Source organism: Bos indicus, chromosome 17, assembly GCF_029378745.1.
Source record: "Bos indicus isolate NIAB-ARS_2022 breed Sahiwal x Tharparkar chromosome 17, NIAB-ARS_B.indTharparkar_mat_pri_1.0, whole genome shotgun sequence".
Lineage (NCBI taxonomy): Eukaryota > Metazoa > Chordata > Mammalia > Artiodactyla > Bovidae > Bos > Bos indicus.
The window spans coordinates 10,378,649-10,398,663 of NC_091776.1; the positions used below are offsets into that span (position 1 = coordinate 10,378,649).

Sequence of the window (20,015 nt, forward strand, 5' to 3'; positions counted from 1 at the left end):
GAGCAGCGCTCAGTCACTTCAGTCGTTTCTGACTCTTTGCAACTCTATGGACTGTAGCCCATCAGGCTCCTCTGTCCATGGGATTCTCCAGGCAAGAATACTGGACTGGGTTGCCATGCCCTCCTCGAGGGGATCTTCCCAACCCAGAAATCAAACCCATGTCTTCTGCGTCTCCTGCATTACAAGGGCATATTCTTTACCACTGAACCCCTGGGGAAGCCCATCTATACCAATACATTGATATTAATATAGTGATATCTATTGATACACAGATATTTGTTGTTTAGTTGCTAAGTCTTGTTCGACTCTGCAACCCTGTGCACTGTAACCCTCCAGGCTCCTCTGTCCATGGAGATTTTTCAGGCAAGAATACTGGGGTGGGTAGCCATTTTGTCCTCCAGGGCTCTTTCTGACCAAGGGATGGAACTGGTGACTCCTGCATTAGCAGACAGATTCTTTACTGCTGAGCCACCAGGGAAGCCTGTATATAGACATAGATATATCTTATCTTCTATTAGTTGATTATGCTTCTCTAGAGAACCCTGACTACTACATTCTGTATCTTCCAGGTTTGCAGCTGGTAAACCCACGTGGTATAGAAAAATTGTTATTCCTGCCTCTAGTAGTAACTGTCCTTCCATTATATGCTGGGAAATATGCTAGAACCAGGAAGACAACAGTGAACACAAGAACACATGCCCTCATGGAGCAGCAGTCTCCAGTCAGAGAGAAAGCATGGATCAAACAATTACAAACACAAATATAAGTACTTCATGAAAATCCTGATAAGTGCTGAGGAAGAGATGTACAGGTGTTAAACAGGGTAACTTGGCCTATCCTGAGACGGTACTGAGGAACTAACGATTGAACTGACAACTGTGGGATGAGGAGTTAATGGGTAAAAACAAAATGGCTGAGACCTGCGGAGGGAAGAAGCGTCCCCAGGGAAAGGTATTCAGTCAGCAAATATTGATTTGAACTGTGATGCTGGAGAAGACCCTTGAGAGTCCCGTGGACTGCAAGGAGATCAAACCAGTCAGTCCTAAAGGAAATCAACCCAGAATACTCATTGCAAGGACTGATGCTGAAGCTGAAGCTCCAATACTTTGGCCACAGGAAACTGAAAGAGGCCCTGGGGCTGAAGCACCACAGGCTGAGCTACAGCCGCCCCAAGATGGCGCGAAGGCCCTTCCCCTCGGCTCCTGCACCAGGCTCTCTTCTTCACTCAACAACATTAAGCCTGGGTTTCAGAACCCCTCCAGGGTTCCCTGATTGCTTCTAGGAAGAGCTCACTTTTCCCAACACTCCTAGACATCATAACTTGGAAGAGTTTGGAATCCCAAGGAAGTTCTAGAACAACTCTACTTAACTAAGGATATTCAGTCAGCAAATATTGATTTGAACTGTGGTGTTGGAGAAGACTCTTGAGCATCCCTTGGACTGCAAGGAGATCCAACCAGTCAGTCCTAAAGGAAATCAACCCTGAATATTCATTGCAAGGACTGATGCTGAAGCTGAAGCACCAATACCTTGGCCACCTGATGTGAAGAGCCAACTCATTGGAAAAAGACCCTGATGCATTTGGAAAAAGCATCTTTCCTCATTGGAAAGACTGAGGGCAGGAGGAGAAGGGGGCGGCAGAGAATTAGATGTTGGATGGCATCACTGACTCAGTGGGCATGAGTTTGAGCCAAACTCTGGGAGCTAGTGAAGGACAGGGAAGCCTGGGATGCTGCAGTCCATGGAGTTGTAGAGTCGGACATGACTGAGAAACTGAACAGCAACCTGGAGTGGGCACTGCGCTGTGGAGAGTCCTGCAAGGAATACTAAAGCCAGACAGCCTCCAATCTCAACATGTTTACAATCTAACGTGCTCAAGCTGACCCACGGGTCATTACAAAAAAAAGCACCCTGCTGCTCGGCCCAGGCAGCGTGGTGGTCTGGCTGAGAAATGGATGTTCCCAGTGAAGCTGGGATGGGGGAATTGGAAATTAGTGTGTTGGCAGGGAAGGGAGAGAGATTTTCCAATTCTGTCACATGTGAGTTAAAATCCTCTGAAGAAATATGGGACAATTATCTTTTCAAGATTGGAGTTAGAAGAACCGGGCCGGCTCAGAGACCCGTGTCAAGCACACAGGCAGTGCCCTCCCCAGGTGGCATGCCCTGCCCTTGTGTAATCATTGTTTCCCCTGCCCCAGCTTCTGGAGAGGCCTGCTGTGGAGAACAGGGAGCTGGGTAGGCGATCTTGCATTTGCTGATGCAATATCAGGAGGCACTCCCACTGCCCTTGGGCCCCTCAGGCAAATGCTGCCCTATTTCCTATAACGTGTGGGTTAAATGACCCAAGCCAGTGGCCTTGCCGTATCTTTTATCCAGAGAGTAATTGTTATCAAAAAAATATGTGGAAGGAAGAAGAGCTCTAAAGAGTATGTTTCTCCCCACTAGCCCAAGTGACCCTGGCATGACCCAGAGAGAGCTTTCCGCAGGGTGACCTTCAACCAGGCAGTCACTCTGTCACTAGAAACTGATCTGCCATGAATAAGGGCATATTCTCAGAGTCCATGGGCACTTCAGTAAAATAAAAAATGAGAACATATAAATACTCATGTCTTCTGATGCAGTGATTCCAGACCCGGCAATTTGTCCCAAGGGGAAAAAAGATTTATTTTGGTTCCGCCATGTGGCATGCAGGATCTTAGTTCGCTGACCAGAGATTGAACCTGTGCCCCCTGCAGTGGAAGCAAAGAGTCAACCTACCGGACTGTCAGGGAAGTCTCAAAATAACTGTTTTAGATATACACACTTAAGGCTATTTGTTGCAGAGGAAAAGAAGGAATCAATCTAATAATAGAAAATATTAAATCAGCAGATATCATCTCAGCAGACTCACGTGTTCATGGGCTGTGATGCCACTGATATGATCACGTTTTTGCTCTCGGTAGTGGACACTGGAAGGTTGCCTGCACTCCCACTTCCCCAGAGCACTCTGATTTCCACCGGGGTGATCATTTTCCCACAAAACACAGTATCTCGGTAGAATGCGTGTGCCTACTTCATACCAGGAAACCCAAAGAGAGCTGTGGAGGCTCCTTCTGCTAATCCCTCCTCTCAGGCCTGCCACTGCCTAAGGCTGGGCATGTGACTGCCTTCAGCCAACCACACTCTCTTTCCCAGGACTTTGACTCTTGAGCCTAGGAAAACACAGACCGGCTTTACTGTCTGTCCAGCCAAGTGTGTCGAAAGAGACCTGCTGCCTGGCAGGCTACCCACATTCTTATTCCCAGGATGGTTCTTCAGTCTTCCTTTAGCACCCCACATACTTTGCTTAAGTTGCCAAAATCAGGGTGTGTTTTTTTCGCAACCCAGGAAGAATGGTATTTACCTACATTGGCAGTAGAAGACAATGGACCTTCAGGGAAATTGTAGGGCACTTGGAATTGGTTATCTGGCTGAGCTAGAGTAGAAAACTGTTTGTTGTTTACTTGCTAAGTTGTGTCTTTTTGCAACCCCATGGACTGTAGCCTCCAAGGCTCCTCTGTCCATGGGATATTTCCAGCAAGAATACTGGAGCGGGTTGCCATTTCCTCCTCCAGGGGATCTTCCCGACATGGGGATAGAATTCTGGTCTCCTGCATTGCAGGCGAATCCTTTACTGACTGAGCCACCAGGGAAGCCCAGTTATCTATTGGAGCATCTAATTCCTGGAGCAAGGCTCCACTGTACTTTCTTGCTCTGTCTTGTCAACCACGAAGTCCTCGTATTCCAAAATGCGACGCAATGAGATGACTGGGCCTCCACGAGCCTGAACCTTGAGAGACTGTGAGAAGCGGATGCACTCATTGACTTGCATAGATTAGGTAACTTGAGTAAGAAATAAACTCTTGTGGGGTAAGCAACAAGATCTGGGAGTTGACTGTTACCATGGTGTAGCCGCTCCTATTCTAACACAGAAGAATTCCAAGATCTTAGGCAGGGGGAAGAATGTCGTGAATAGGATTGAATATATATATGCAAGAGAAGGCCAATTTTCAAAAAATTTAAAGTCTTCTTTATTTAATGGGCACCGAGATTTGTTTGGGATGATGACAGAATTCTGGAAATAGTGATGATGGTTGAGCAACATTGTGAATGCTCTCAGTGCTACTGAGTTGTACACTTAAAAATGGTTTCAGTGATAAATTTTATGTTTTGTATATTTTGCCACAATTAGAAAATAACCCCAAGTTTTTTCTATCAAAATCTTCCAGTAATGCTATGGGTTGGAAATATAGGCGTTCATATATTGTTGTTGAAAAAATAAATAGGTACTTCTTTCTGGATGAAATTTTGGTGATAAAAACAAGGCCTTTCGTAGGAAGCCCTTTGATTCATTTATTCCTCTTCTGGAAATTTGACCTAAAATTTAAAAAATAACTTATAAAGTTTCATATAAAATTATAATGACTCCAGCACAGTTTTTAAAAGCTAAAAATGTGAAACAGTGGGCCACAGGGGATTGGTCATATAATTTAAGGTATATTCATATAATTGAACATCTATTTCTGCTTTATTGACTATGCCAAAGCCTTTGACTGTGTGGATCACAATAAACTGTGGAAAATTTTGAAAGAGATGGGAATACCAGACCACCTGACCTGCCTCTTGAGAAACCTATATGCAGGTCAGGAAGCAACAGTTAGAACTGGACATGGAACAACAGACTGGTTCCAAATAGGAAAAGGAGTACGTCAAGACTGTATATTGTCACCCTGCTTATTTAACCTATATGCAGAGTATATCATGAGAAACGCTGGGCTGGAGGAAGCACAAGCTGGAATCAAGATTGCTGGGAGAAATATCAATAACCTCAGATATGCAGATGACACCACCCTTATGGCAGAAAGTGAAGAAGAACTAAACAGCCTCTTGATGAAAGTGAAAGAGGAGAGTGAAAAAGTTGGCCTAAAGCTCAACATTCAGAAAACTAATATTAGGGCATCTGGTCCCATCACTTCATGGGAAATAGATGGGGAAACAGTGGAAACAGTGTCAGACTTTATTTTTTGGGGCTCCAAAATCACTGCAGATGGTGACTGCAGCCATGAAATTAAAAGATGCTTACTCCTTGGAAGGAAAGTTATGACCAACCTTCATAGCATATTAAAAAGCAGAGACGTTACTTTGCCAACAAAGGTCCGTCTAGTCAAGGCTATGGTTTTTCCAGTCATCATGTATGGATGTGAGAGTTGGACTGTGAAGAAAGCTGAATGCCAAAGAATTGATGCATTTGAACTGTCGTATTGGAGAAGACTCTTGAGAGTCCCTTGGACTGCAAGAAGATCCAACCAGTCCATTCTAAAGGAGATCAGTCCTGGGTGTTCATTGGAAAGACTGGTGCTAAAGCTGAAACTCCAGTACTTTGGCCACCTCATGAGAAGAGTTGACTCATTGGAAAAGACTCTGATGCTGGGAGGGATTGGGGGCAGGAAGAGAAGGGGACGACAGAGAATGAGATGGCTGGATGGCATCACTGACTCGATGCACATGAGTTTGGGTGAACTCTGGGAGTTGGTGATGGACAGGGAGGTCTGGCGTGCTGTGATTTGTGGGGTTGCTAAGAGTTGGACACGACTGAGTGACTGAACTGAACTGAACTGATGAACCTGTTTAGAACTGTAGTACAGACGAATGTTTAATGAGGAATTCTGGAGAACCGCTCCAATATAATATTAAGTGAAAAAAATACAAGCCTTTGTTCTTGAACAGTGAGTTCCTAGATATAAGTTTCGTTTGACAGTATTGATTTTTGTTTGTTTGTTTGTTTGTTTGAATTGTATTCATGTATGTGGTTGTCTAGGCTCTCAGTTGTGGCGTGCGGGCTTCCGTAATTACATGCAAACTCTTAGTTGTGGCCTGTGGAATCTTAGTTCCCCAATGTGGGACTGAAGCTGAGTTCCCTCCGTTGCACGGCGATTCCTAGCCAGTGGACCGTCAGGGAAGTCCCAGTATTTATTCTTGATGAATGTATGCTGACTTTCTGTTCATGAAATTATTTTCTAAGATTGTTAACCATGGTTGCACGATTACAATTAAAAGTTCTCTAAATATCTCAGGATACAATTTATCTGGGAATAAAAACAAACTCGTTAAAATAAATTTCAAGAAGATCTCCTCCTGTTTCTTACCTTTCTTGCATTTTGGTTCTGTCCTGCCATAACTCGTTTTCCTCTTTCCATCTGAAGGTAATTATTGAGAGAAGAATGGAGAAAAAGACAGTTTCATTAGTTCTGCTTCTCTGTTATCTTTTTCACATTACATCATCTTTCCCCAGAGTCTTCGTGTTTTTGTTCTTGCTATGAACATGACCTTAAAAGGACCCTTTTTGTTTTTCTGCTATTTTTCACATCTCTAAGCTCATTCTGGATCTGCTTTTTCAGATATTGCTAGTTAAGGGTCGTGCTTAAATAACATACTGCTCACTGGTATTTAGATAAATGTACACATCTATCCATTATCTCATATTTTTGGCACAGTAGAGGAATGCGTCTGCAGCCACTTCTGGTTTTTTGAAGATATTGCTCTTTCTTTCCTGTTGGAGTTATTATGTTTTAAAGTATTCATTTATTTGGCTGTGCCCAGTCTTAATTGTGGCATGGGAACTCTAAGTTTTGTCATATGGGGACTGGTTCCCTGACCAGGGATGGAAACCAGGCCCCCTGCACTGGGAGTGCAGAGTCTTAGCCATGCGTCCACCAGGGAAATCCCCCTACTGGAATTATTTAAGACAATCATCTTCAACTTGACTTACATGGACCCCAAGAGTATGTAAAAATTTCCCAAAAATTACTTTTGGCAGGGAAAATTTTATTTCCAGATCCCCAGTTTCCATTTGGTTTTTTGCCTAAAATTGATCTGTTTGAAAAGCTATCTTACAAGTTCTCCTGCCCACCTCCCCATTCACAATAACCCTTTTCCCAAAGAAGAGGAGAAGGCAGAAAATCATCCTGCAAGTTTGTTCATCTGCGTCCTTGTTCTGAGATGTAAGATTCTCCAGGATAGCTGGGGGAAATTTCAAATATTTTTTCTGGAAGCCTTCTGTAATGATTAACCCACCAAAGTGCTTTTGTCTTTCCCTATCTTTTTCACATTTCTGTTAAAAGTAACAATGGCCTTAGAAAGTGTCCCATTGAGATAGTCTGAATATGTTGAGGTGAGGTGGTAGGAATGATGACAGTTTTCCTTTATCAACTTGCCTCTCCCATCTTCAAATATAATTAGGGAATGCATGATCCTTGAGGGAGAAACACATGAAAGCAAAGAAAATATCCTTAAGAAATATTGAACACTGGGACTTCCCTGGTGGTCCAGTGGTTGGGACTCTACTCCACTGCAGGAGGCGTGGGTTTGATGCCTGGTGGGAGAACTAGGATCCTGTATGCTACAAGGTGCAGCCAAAAACTAATAACAAAACAAAAACAGAGAAAGAAATGTTGGACATTAAAAATGATTCTCCTCTTTGAACAGAAGCTTTTTTTTTTTTTTCTCCTTTTGGTCTCTGCTCAATATTCCACTCTAGAATGTGTTGTCAGCTGGAAAGAATGGAAAGAAAAGCACCTTTGAACAGAGTAGTCATGCTGATTCTTTAAAGTATAACTGGAATGTATAATTGCTAAGATTTCTGAGACATGATGAACAAACCCTGTGCAGAAAAAGTTCACATGATTTATTTCAAAGTGTTTGCATTATTTAAAAAGGTAGTTAAAACTTATTTAATCAGTTCATAATAGGAAATATTGATTTACTGACTCAATCTTTCTGGACCTCAAGATTCCTCTGTAAAATGGGGATAATAATTGTACCCCTTCACTGAGGTTTCTTTTGAGATTAAATGAGTCACCCTGTAATCTCTGCAAAACATGTAGAAGAGTGCCCGGTGCAGCAGAAGGGCTGCCGTGCTGCCCCGCTCCCCTTCACCAGTCTGTGTTTCCTCTTCTCTTGGTCCATACTCACCCCTTGATCATCTCACCCACCCTCCTGGCTTTTAATATCATCTATGTGCCAATGATTCCCAATATATACTTTCAGCACCTGCTCACCTTAGAACCCCAGATTCATACTCAACAGCCTCCTGGACCTCTCCACGTGGCTATGTACTAGACATCTCAAACTCACTCTCTGCAAATGGACTCCTGTTCTTGCCTCTCCCCACGCATTTCCCCTGTCACTCAACGTCTACACCATCCTTCCAAGTGTTCAGGCTACCAGAACTTGGAGTTAACCTGCACTGCTTTCTTTCTCTCGTCCTCCACATACCGTCTGTGTTCCTGCAGAGATCCAGAATCTGACCACCATTCACGCCCCCAGCGCTGCCCCCTGCTGCAAGCCACTGTGGCCTCTCTCCGGGGTCACTGCCACAGACTCTACCTGGGTTCTGCCTCTGCTTTGGCTCGCTGATAGTCTGTCTTCAACAGGTCAGCCAGATTGCTTCTTCTAAAGAGAAAACCAGGAAATCCCTGGTGGTCCAGTGGTTAGGTCTCACAGCTTTCACTGCCAGGGCAGGGGTTCAATCAGGGTCAGAGAATTAAGATTCTGCAACCCACATGGAGTGGCCAAAAGAAAAAAAAAAAATCAAGTTGTATCTTTCCCCTGCTTAAAATTCTTCAGTAGGTGCCCTCCCATACAGAACACAATAACAACTTTTCAGAAATTATATATGTATTCCTGCACATACATATTAATTTTTTAAAAGACTGTATAAATATGCATCAAATTGTTGGCAGGGGTTATCTTAGGGTTGTAATATTACATGTGATTATTTAAAACTATTTGCCTTTTGACCCAACAATATTACTCTTAGTAATTTGTCTACAGGAAATAATAGGATATGCCCAAAGATATATGTTCAAGAATGCTAGTCACAACAATATTTACACTAGGTAAAAATTGGAAATAGTTTAAGTGGTTAACAATAGGAAAGTACAGTTGACCTTGACTAATTATGGGGCTAGGGTTGCTGACCCTCCTTGCAGTAGAAAATCTGAATAAAACTTCTGTCGACCCTGCTCTCACGTGGTTCCTCCACATCCACGGTTCCTCTGTATCCACAGTTCGGTATCCTCAGAGTCAGCCAACAGTGGATCAGGTAGTACTGTGGTACTTCCTGTTTGAAAAATTCTATATGTAAGTGAACCTGCGCCATTCAAATTTGTGTTAGTCAAGGGTCAAGTGTAGCCTAATCAGTTACATTATAGCAAATGATGGGTTAGCTGGCATGGGTGACTTTATCTTTTAAATTTTTAAATTTATCTATTTATTATGTATTTGGCTGTGTCAGGTCGTAGTTGAGGAACAGGGGGTCTCTGCTGCGTTATGTGGGATCTTTCACTGCGAGGTCTTTCGTCGTGGCACCCGGGCTCCATAAGGTGTGATCTCAATTAGTTGCTCCAAAGCAGGTGGGATCTGAGTTCTCCAACCAGGGATTGAACCTCCGTCGCTTACATTTCAAGGTGGACTCTTAACTTCAGGATCACCAGGAAATCCCTGACTATATATATATATTTTTAATTAGTAACACACTTTTAATGAAAAAAGATTATGAACTAACAGTACAGTCTGATATTAACTTTGCAAATTAAAAAGTGTATATGAAAAGAGAGAAAAAGACAGTAAGGATATGCACCAAAATATCAAAGGGTGTCATCCATAGGAAACAGACACAGGTGGTGGCCGTGGCCTATTAGCCGTGGCCTATTAGCAAACCTGCTTGGAATTCACAAACTCAGAGCAAATGTGCAAATTCTAATGAGCACTTCCTGCACATTCTACTATATCAGCTTAAGCAACTGTCTCTTTTATAGCCTCTAGATGCATTCAGACAGTATATCACATAGATAAGAAGATATTTAAATCTGAATTTATGGTAACAAAAATGATTCTTATACTGCATACTTAGCAAGTAGAAAAAATAAATACATCCCCTAATACTTCAAGGAATTTAGGCCTTTTAAGTCTTGCCAGATCAGAACAGGTTAAGCTTTTTTTTTTTTTTGCAATGACTGATAAGAGTTTCCTAAGCTTCTTATCAGTTTTTAAACTGTTTGAAAAGAGTAGCTACAAGTGCAGGAAATAAGATGCTTCGCAAGCTCGGTGACTAATATCCAGTTTCTAATTTACAGTTTGATTTTTAAACGTTGAGTTAGTTCTTAGAATTTTATGTTTCATGGGTTTCTTGTTACTTATGGAATGAAGTGATCAAAGGAAAAGAAATTCTATGTTCAAAACTACATTTCTTTTCTATTCGGCCTCAGAGATCTTCACCCAAGAACACACTGATACGATTCAGAAGTTTAAGAAGTCATCTCTCTTTCTTCTTTACATAACTGAAGCATAGGTACTATTCAAGTTACCAACTCATTTTCACTGAAAAGGAAAACAAACAAGTGAAAAACAGAATACGAAGTTCCTAAGCAGCAGAAGAAACCACAAGGCACTCAGAAATGACCCAAAAGCCAAGCTTGCAATTTTTTTCATGAATTAAGTAATAAGGTCAACCACAAAGGTGTCAGGTATGCAGTAAATAGGCTGGCTTCAGCACATTCCTTTGTTTTACCACTTGCTTTTGACATTAAGGCAAGGAGACTGCCCTTAAAAACCCACATATTGAATACTGAGAACATGACATTTCACCAGACTTTGTTGCAAAACTAGAATTGTGTGAGAACATTGCCACTTTGTTCTTTTGGAACATAAAGCAGAATTTACCAAACAACGGTCCGCATGAAAGGCAGGAAGATCTGATTATGTGCTTATGAGCTTAAGGCTTTCTTCTTCTTCTTTTTTATTTTTTTCATCTGGCATTCTTTGAGAACAAACTAAAATTCTCTTGTTTTCTGGAGAGAAAGAGAGAGAGGTAGAAATTACCTAATGTAGAAAGTGAGGTTCTATCAGTATCAAAACAAGGAAATCAGCTCCAGGCTTAGTTGGAGTGAATGTACGCAGAAGGCTAAGGGTGCCCATTTGGTTCGTCTGCATAGGTGGGTTGAGTCTGTATACCACATTTGTTATTTTTGCTGTTGTTTAGTAGTCATGGCCGACTCTTTGTGACCCCATGGACTGTCGCCCACCAGGGTCCTCTGTCCATGGGATTTCCCAGGCAAGAATGCTGGAGTGGGTTGTTAGTGCCTTCTCCAGGGGGTTTTCCCGACCCAGGGACTGAACCCCATTTGCTGCATTGCAGGTGGATTCTTTAATGCTGAGCCACCTGGGTGTATCTAGCAAATAAAAAAATCAAAATGGTAATGACATCAGTAAAAACCTCTCTAAGAGAGAGAACAAAGAGAAAATCATTTGCTCCTAGATATTTCGTCAAATCTAAGGTGGAATTTCTCTCCCTGAATTTACTATGGTTCTCCATTAGGAATTATAATGCTTTGGAGGGTGTTATAAGAAAACTATCCTAAAGTCTAAGTTGCTTGTTTTCTTCATGACAGTTACTTTTATTTACTTTTAAAATTTAAAGGGTATTTACTTGTTGAATTTACCTGTGCCAAGTATTTTGTTCTGACATTTGAATTCTTAGTTGTGGCATGGGGGATCTAATTCCCTGACCAGGGGCTGAACCTAGACACTGGAAGCTCAGAGTCTTAGCCGCCGGACCACCACGGAAGTCCCAAAGCTGAATTTTAAAATTAAGCTTTGCACAAAATAGAGAATAAATATTTCACTGATTGAAAAATGAACAAATTCCAGCTCAAGTCTCTCATCCATCAATAATGGCAAAATTAACAGATCTGCATCCTCTGTGTAGGTAGGGGCTACTTCAGTGATATTTGCAATCACAGAGGAGTGAAAGGAGCACCTGTTTGCCAATATACAGTCATCAAAGCCACACAAATAATTAACCCTAAACAAACTGAATAACTCTTATTTGGCCCCTAGATACATCCTGAACTTAAAAAGGCTTACTACTGTCAAGTCATAAGTTGTGTCTGACTCTGCCATCCCATGGACTGCAGCACCCTAGGCTCCTCTGTCCTCCACTATCTCCTGGAGTTTGCTCAAATTCATGTTCACTGATGCATGGACATGAATGGATAGAATCAGTGATGCTATCTAACCATCTCATCCTCTGCCACTCCCTTCTCCTTTTGCTTTCAATCTTTCCCAGCATCCCTTTTTCCAATAAGTACGCTCTTCGAATCAGGTGGCCAAAATATTGGAGCTTCACCTTCAGCATCAGTCCTTTCAATGAACACCCAGGACTGATTTCCTTTAGGATTGACTGGTTTGTGCTCTGTGCAGTCCAAGGGACTCTCAAGAGTCTTCTCCAGCACCACAATTCTAAAGCATCAGTTCTTTAGTGCTCAGCCTTTTTTATGATCCAACTCTCACATCTGTACAGGACTACTGGAAGAGCCATAGCTTTGACTATATGGACCTTCGTTGACAAAGTGATGTTTCTACTTTTAATACAATGTCTAGGTTTGTCATAGCTTTCCTTCCAAGGAGCACTATAGCAGCAGCATCTTTTAGGATTTTAAGTAACTCAGCTGGAATTCCATCACCTTCACTAGCTTTGATCATAGTAAATGATTCCTAAGGCCAACTTGACTTCACACCCCAGGATGTCCTGCCCTAGGTGCGTGACCACACCATTGTGGTTATCCAGGTCATTAAGACATTTTTGTTAGATGGAAAATGAAGGAAGGAAATGGCAACCCACTCCAGTATTCTTGCCTGGAGAATCCCATGGACGGAGGAGCTTGGTGGGCTACAGTCCACAGGTCGCAAAGAGTCGGACACGACTGAGCAACTTCACTTTCACTTTCACTTTGGTGTATTCTTGCCACCTCTTCTTAATCTCTTTTGCTTCTGTTAGGCCCTTGCCGTTTCTTTCCTTTATTGTGCCCATCTTTGCATGGTATGTTCCCTTGATACCTCCAGTTTTCTTGAAGAGATCGCTAGTCTTTCTCATTCTATTGTTTTCCTCAATATCTTTGCATTGTTCATTTAAGAAGGCCTTCTTATCTCTCCTTGCTAGTCTCTGGAATATTCATTAATGTATTGAAAATAAATTTCTTGCTGCGGGGGGCGGGGGGGGGGGCGCTTCACTGGCATGTCAGTGACTAGGGCTCTGCGCTTCCACTGCAGGGGGTATGGATTCCATTCCTGATTAGGGGATTAAGATCCTGCATGCCACACTGGCAAAGAAAACAGAGACAGAGAGAGAATTTCTTGGACTCTGTCCTTATTACTGCACTTAGTTGCTGAGTCCCCTTTCCACTTAAAAGCCTAAAACTTAACCTTTTGTGTGAACTTTGCAATTCACAGATTAAACTCAGTCAATCCAGGGCTTCCCCCCCTCTCCATTTTCCTTCTCTTTTCCAGGGATTTACATGTTGTTCTGACCTCAGAGGCCCCTGGTCCAGGATCTGCTGAGCTGGGTGATTCCCTGGTCTGGTTGCCAGCTCCCGTGCTTTGCTGCCCCATTTCTCCATCCACCTCTGCCAAGTTTGCCCTGAGCACAGGGCCCCTCCCGTTCTGCCATCCCTCTCTCAGCCACTCCTGGGTGCTTTGGGGAGCTCAGGAAACTGCTGGATGCTCACTGTCCTGCAGGGTGCGGGGAAATGTCTTAGTCATCCACGGAGGCCTGCTAGAAGCAAGCTGAGGATCCTCTCTACCCTCAAGTTCTGCAGGGACTTTCTCATCTTCTCAGTTAACTGAGGAGAGTAGACAGAGGGTACAATCTTTTCTTAGGCACCTAAGTATAAATGTTAGTCGCTTCAGTTGTGCCCCCATGGACTGTAGCCCATCAGGCTCCTCTGTCCATGGGGATTCTTCAGGCAAGAATGCTGGGTTGACATTTCCTTCTCCAGGGGATCTTCCTGACCCAGGGATTGAACTCGGGACTCCTGCCTTGCAGGCAGATTCTTTACCATCTGAGCCACTAGGGAAGCCCCTTAGGCACCTATCAGCTTCTAAATTCTAGTCACCTGCCCTCAGATTTTCTTCTTTTTGTTTCCTTTCTATAGCCAACTTTATACTTTCTCTTTGGTTTACGATGTAAACGTCCTGCATCCTCCGAAGTGTTTATTCATGTAGAACTCAAAAAAAACATGTTTCCTCTTTCAAGAAACCCGCCCTATAAGAAAAGCCTAGTAGTTCAGCTTTGATGTTAAAATCCTATTTGGAAACTTAGTTGTCCTCTTCGTTGTGGGCTATGCGTACTCATTCTAGAGTGATGACTGCTATTGATTAAGTAAAGGGGGAAACGGTAATCAGGGGTGATAGGAGCCCCCTAGTGGGCACTTGGAAACATGCAGGACATTTTTAGTGGTCACAGTGACTTAGGGATTTGGTGGGTGAGGGTGAGGATGGTAAATATCCTGCGATTGCAGGAGAATGCCATGCAAAATACCAATAGTTCCCTGCTGGAAAATGCCAAAGACATTCTTTGGGGGCTTTTCCAGCCTCTGGTCCCATCTCTCTTACTATACAGGAAGGCTCTAGGGCCCTCTTTGCTCACCTCTGAGAGCCTGACTCCTTTCCTGCCCACAATCCATGGGACTAGCTTGAGTCCTCAGGTAGTCCTTGCATCTCTCCGACCTGAGCTGTTTCGGGGAGGAGCAAGATGCTGGATCGGGAGGTACATTTAGTTGTTCCACCCTTTAATTTCCCGTTCCTCTTCCACCCGCGTAGTGCTTTGAGTTTTTGCCTCTGAGCTTGCTTGACCAGTCTCCTACACATAAAATTTACAAAAATTCTTCTCTTCTTCTCATCCCGACTTGTATTATTGCTGTGTACAAGAGAAAATGTGAAACAGCCTATATTTTAGTCTCGTCGATAACCATGATTTTGGGCCGGTCTTTTAACCCCATGGTCAGCTTAGTTTTCTCATTTGTAAAAATGAAAGCATGAGGCTAAATGATCTCTAATGGCATGTCAGCTCTGTGCTTCTACAGAAAAAAAAAAAAAAAAAAATAGCATTTGTTCTGCGTTCTGGACACACTTTACATTTCTTTCTTGACAAAGGTCCTTTAGTCTCTTTTGTTAATAATTTAGAAGTAAGTGGACTCTTGAGGAAATGCCACTAATGAAACTAGATTACCATATCATTTTGTGGCAAGTGTTGGTTAATTATTGAGCTATATAGTAAAATATATATACGTATATTTTGTTATTCTGTTTTTCACAAAGGATCAATCTCTCATCTTTCCTTGTTTTATTAATACATTCAGGAAATATTTATAATCATCTATTGTGTGTCAGGCGTTATTCTAGATACAACGGTGTTGAAAACATAACAGTGAACAAAATAAACTCAATGTTTTCACAGAGCTCACATTCTAGATTATCAGTTCTCAAAGTGTGGTCCCTGAAAAATATCTCAGAGTATCCAAAAGGTCAAAACATTTTATTAATAATACTAATTTGACTTTTTCAGTGTGTTCACATTTGCGCTGATGGTACCCCCAAAAATGGTGGGTTAAATTAAGTGCCTTAGCATGAATCAAGGTTGTGGTGCCAATTGCTAGAAGTTACTGTATTCTCCCCTATTGCACAGTTAAAAGAAAAAAAAAAAAAAAAAGCCAGTTACCTTTAAGCAGACATTTACAGAGCAATACAAATTATTAACTTTTATACACAATGATTGTCTTGAGGAAATCACATGTGATTATTTGAATTGTATGCAAAACTAGTCAATTTTTAAAATGAAATCTCATTTAAAAACACTGAACAATGAACTATGGTTTCCTAGACTTGAAAATGGGCAGACTTTTTTTTGGAAATGAGCCAAGTCATTCTGATACTTCCAGGAAAATAACTGGCAGTTTTTGTTGCCAATGATAAAATTCAAACTTTCAAGCAAAAAATAGAATTTTGAAAAAAATCTGTATCTACCACTGTTAGTTTAATAGCTTCCCAAAACACAAAAATTCTGATAAGCTTGGTGGCAATATTAGCAAATAGGATTTTTCAATGTTGTGTAATGAAGTGTACCAACATTTGGAAGATCTACATAGCTCAGTGAACTATCTTCCAAATGACCAATGCATGATGCTACAAAATCATGATATGTTAAATATCCATTAAAGTTGTGAGACACACATGAAATTTTAATGTAACAGTATGAAAAGAACTTTTCAACATTTTCAAATGTTCCATTTACTTTAGGCCTGGTTTTCTTTCAGAAAATAAATTTAGTAGTTCTCAGCCAAATAAACAAACACATCCCCAGTTCTCATGTTTGGTAATTATAACATTTTTAGTGAATAAGAATACTAAGGTTTGTGTTGTGAGAAGTGAAGTGTTTCCTCTATTTTAAAATGTATTTGGTTAAGTGAAAATTAGTAAGCTTGTGCTTACCTGAATTGTTTTGGAATGCAGAATATTAAGAAGCAATGTCCTAAGTGACATAGAGACCGGAGAGGAGTAAAGCATCAACTGCAGACTTTCTTCAAATACTTAGAATGTAGTACTGGAAAATCCCATGGATGGAGGAGCCTGGAAGGCTGCAGTCCATGGGGTCACTGAGGATCGGTCGGACATGACTGAGCAACTTCACTTTCACTTTTCACTTTCATGCATTGGAGAAGGAAATGGCAACCCACTCCAGTGTTCTTGCCTGGAGAATCCCAGGGACGGGGGAGCCTGGTGGGCTGTCTATGGGGTCACACAGAGTCGGACACGACTGAAGCGACTTAGCAGCGGCAGCACTGGAGGAAGCACAAGCTGGAATCAATATTGCTGGCAGAAATACCAACAACCTCAAATATGCAGATGATACCACTCTAATGGCAGAAAGTAAAGAGGAACTAAAGAGCCTCTCGATGAGGGTGAAAGAGGAGGGTGAAAAAGCTGGCTTAAAACTCACCATTCAAAAACTAAGATCATGGCATCCACTCCCACCACTTCATGGCAAATAGAAGGGGAAAAAGTGGAAACGGAGGCAGATTTTATTTTCTTGGACTCCAAAATCACTGTGAATTGTGACTACAGCCATGAAATTATAAGACATTTGCTCCTCGGAGGGAGCAAAACCTATGACAAACCTAGACAGCGTATTAAAAAGCAGACATCACCTTGCCAACCAAGGTCCGTATAGTCAAAGCTATGACTTTTCTGGGCTTCCCTGGTGACTCAGATGGTAAAGATTCCACCTGCAGTACAAGTTGATCCCTGGGTCAGGAGGATCCCCCAAAGAAGGGAATGGCTACCCACTCCAGTATTCTTGCCTGGAGAATGCCATGGACAGAGGAGCCTGGTGGGCTACAGTCCATGGGATAGCAAAGAGTCGGACACGACTGAGTGACTAACACTTTCACTTTCATGTATTTCCCAGTAGTCATGTACAGATGTGAGTGCGGACCATAAAGAAGGCTGAGCACTGAAGAACTACATGCTTTTGAATTGTGGCATTGGAGAAGACTCCTGAGAGTCTCTTGGACTGTAAGGAGATCAAACCAGTCAATCCTAAAGAAAATCAACCCTGAATATTCATTGGAAGGACTGATGCTGAAGCTCCAGTACACTGGCTACCTGATGCAAAGAGCCAACTCATTGGAAAAGACCCTGACACTGATTGAGGGCAGGGGGAGAAGGGTGCAACAGAGGATGAGATGGCTAGACAGCATCACCGACTCAACAGGAATGAACCTAAGCAAACTCCTGGAGGTATTTAAGGACAGGGAAGCCTGGCGTGCTGCAGTCCAGAGTCAGACACAGCTTAGTGACCAAACAACAACTTGTATAACTATGGTGAGCCAGTGAGAGGGGCCTGGCTGTCTGGAAACAAAAAAGTCATTGCTCTTTTTACATTTGTCCCCTGAACTTATCAAAAGCATGGAGCAGAAAACACAGACATAGGTGACTCATTCTTCCAGTGTTCCTTCTCAGTGCTTTTTTTTTTTTTAATACAGATGTGGTCATGTTTGATTTCTCATTGTTTGACATTGTTTGGACAGTCCAGAATGTTAATCACGTGGAGAATTCCTGATGTACATAATATATCCATAGTCCTGGATACATAATATATATTATATATGTGTAAATTTTATTTTTGAATCTTCTAGAACATAATAGTCAAAACTTTTCTCAGGATAAATATTCAAAACATGAAAATTGTATTTTCAAATATACATATGGTGTGTTTATAATTGCTGAACTTTTGGAAATACTTTATAGAATACATACTTGTCTTTCTCCTCTCTTTAAGCTTTGAAGTTTTTATCAAAGAGCCTGTCTGTGGGACCTCCTTGGTGGTCCAGTCGTGAAGACTCTGTATTCTCAGTGCAGGGGGCCCAGGTTCAATCCTGGTCAGGAAACTAGATCCCACATGTTAGTAACTAAGATCTGGCACAGCCAAATAAGTAAATAAATAAAAATAAATATAAAAAAGTCTATTTGTGGCTTACATTTGAGATTTTGAAAGCAGTTCTTAATTCTAAGAATTAGTTTCTTGTGTTCCTTCTCAGACTAAGCACCAAAGTGTTAGTTGCTCATCACGGCAACCTACTCCAGTATTCCTGCCTGGAGAATCCCAGGGACAGAGGAGCCTAGCAGGCTATAGTCCCTAGAGTCGTACAGAGTTGGACACGATGGAAGCCACTTTACACACATGCACGCAAGTACACGCACATCCAGCTCTTTGTGATCCCGTGGACTGTAGTCCATCAGGCTCCTCTGTCCGTGGGATTCTACAGCCAAGAGTACTGGAGTGGGTTGCCCTTCCCTTCGCCAGCAGTTCTCGACCCAGGTACTGAACCCAGGTCTCCTGCATTGTTGGCAGATGCTTTACCATGTGAGCAACCAGGGAAGCCTAAAAAGGAAGGAAAAACTAGGCTTTCTCCATCAATTATACCAATAAAAAATGTAATGGGGAAAAAAATTTCTTCAGAGTTTTCCTTGGCAGAATTTTCCTTTTCTCCTGTGTAGACCATTACTTAACTCTCTTGTGACATTTGTAAGTTTTTTGATACAGAAGAATTATTTGTGGAAGTTCTTGATGAGTAAAATAAATGTGTTTGATTATTGAGATGATGACTGTTGTTTCTGACAGATATTTGTTATAGTAATCCAGATATAACTATGCTGCTGCTGCTGCTAAGGCGCTTCAGTCGTGTCCGACTCTGTGCGACCCCACAGATGGCAGCCCACCAGGCTCCCCTGTCCCCGGGATTCTCCAGGCAAGAACACTGGAGTGGGTTGCCATTTCCTTCTCCAATAACTATGCTATTCACCTCAAATTACATAGGATGCTTATTTCTGAAATGATAATGGTTCTAGCCAGATGATTTTTTTTTTTAAGTTCATTGATCTATTTTCAGACTTCATGCTGTAACTAGTCTTTAAGAAACTATTCCTTGTTGAATACTCTTTCAAATAAAAATATCCTCAAATATACAAAAATGTTATTACTCTTCACTTTTATAGCGACATATTTGTGTCAGACTGGGTTTTCTTTATAAAACTCTACTAAAGCAACATATTGCATTCATAAAATAGGAAGATATGAGAATGCTTGATTATGTTAGATATTAATAAGATTTGAAAATGTGAAACAGGGACTTCCTTGGCAGTCTAGTGGTTAAACTCTGCCCTTCTACTGTAGGGGGTGCGGGTTTGATCCTTGGTGGGGGAGCTAAGATTTTGCATACTTCACAGCAAGGCCAAAAATTAGGGGAAAAAAAAACTAAAACAATGCCACTCTTTTTGCAATTTTTTTTGAAACTACAATTATTTTTCATAAAAATATGTTATACATGGTGATATTTAATGAATTTATGATTGTTATATATGTATATATAATCTGATTTCTTTGGTTTCATCCATTTTACTAAAAATTTTATTATGGAATATAAATATTACTCTTTATACTTTAAAATATTTACTGTTTTTAGGAGCAAAATGGACATGATGGGTTATCAAACAAAGCTCTATACTTTCTTTTTTATTTTTATTTTTAAAAAATTATTTTTTTTAATTGGCAGATAATTGCTTTGCAATATTGTATTGGTTTCTGCCACATATCAACATGA

General features: G+C 41.5%; 1 long non-coding RNA gene across 4 annotated transcripts in view; it reads right to left on the reverse strand.

Moving 5' to 3' along the window:
* Window positions 1-20,015, reverse strand: part of LOC109571038 (uncharacterized) — a 49,425-nt gene that overhangs the window by 5,667 nt on the left and 23,743 nt on the right. For 2 of the 4 annotated variants that reach the window (XR_011561085.1, XR_011561083.1), the window contains 3 exons: window positions 8,404-10,868; window positions 6,165-6,215; window positions 2,891-4,395 (listed from right to left, as the gene is read on the reverse strand). This is a non-coding gene — a long non-coding RNA (uncharacterized lncRNA). Of the gene's footprint in view, window positions 1-2,890; window positions 4,396-6,164; window positions 6,216-8,403; window positions 10,869-14,503; window positions 14,774-16,344; window positions 19,771-20,015 lie in introns of those variants that run through there. The other 2 variants (XR_011561082.1, XR_011561084.1) reach the window with 2 other exon arrangements.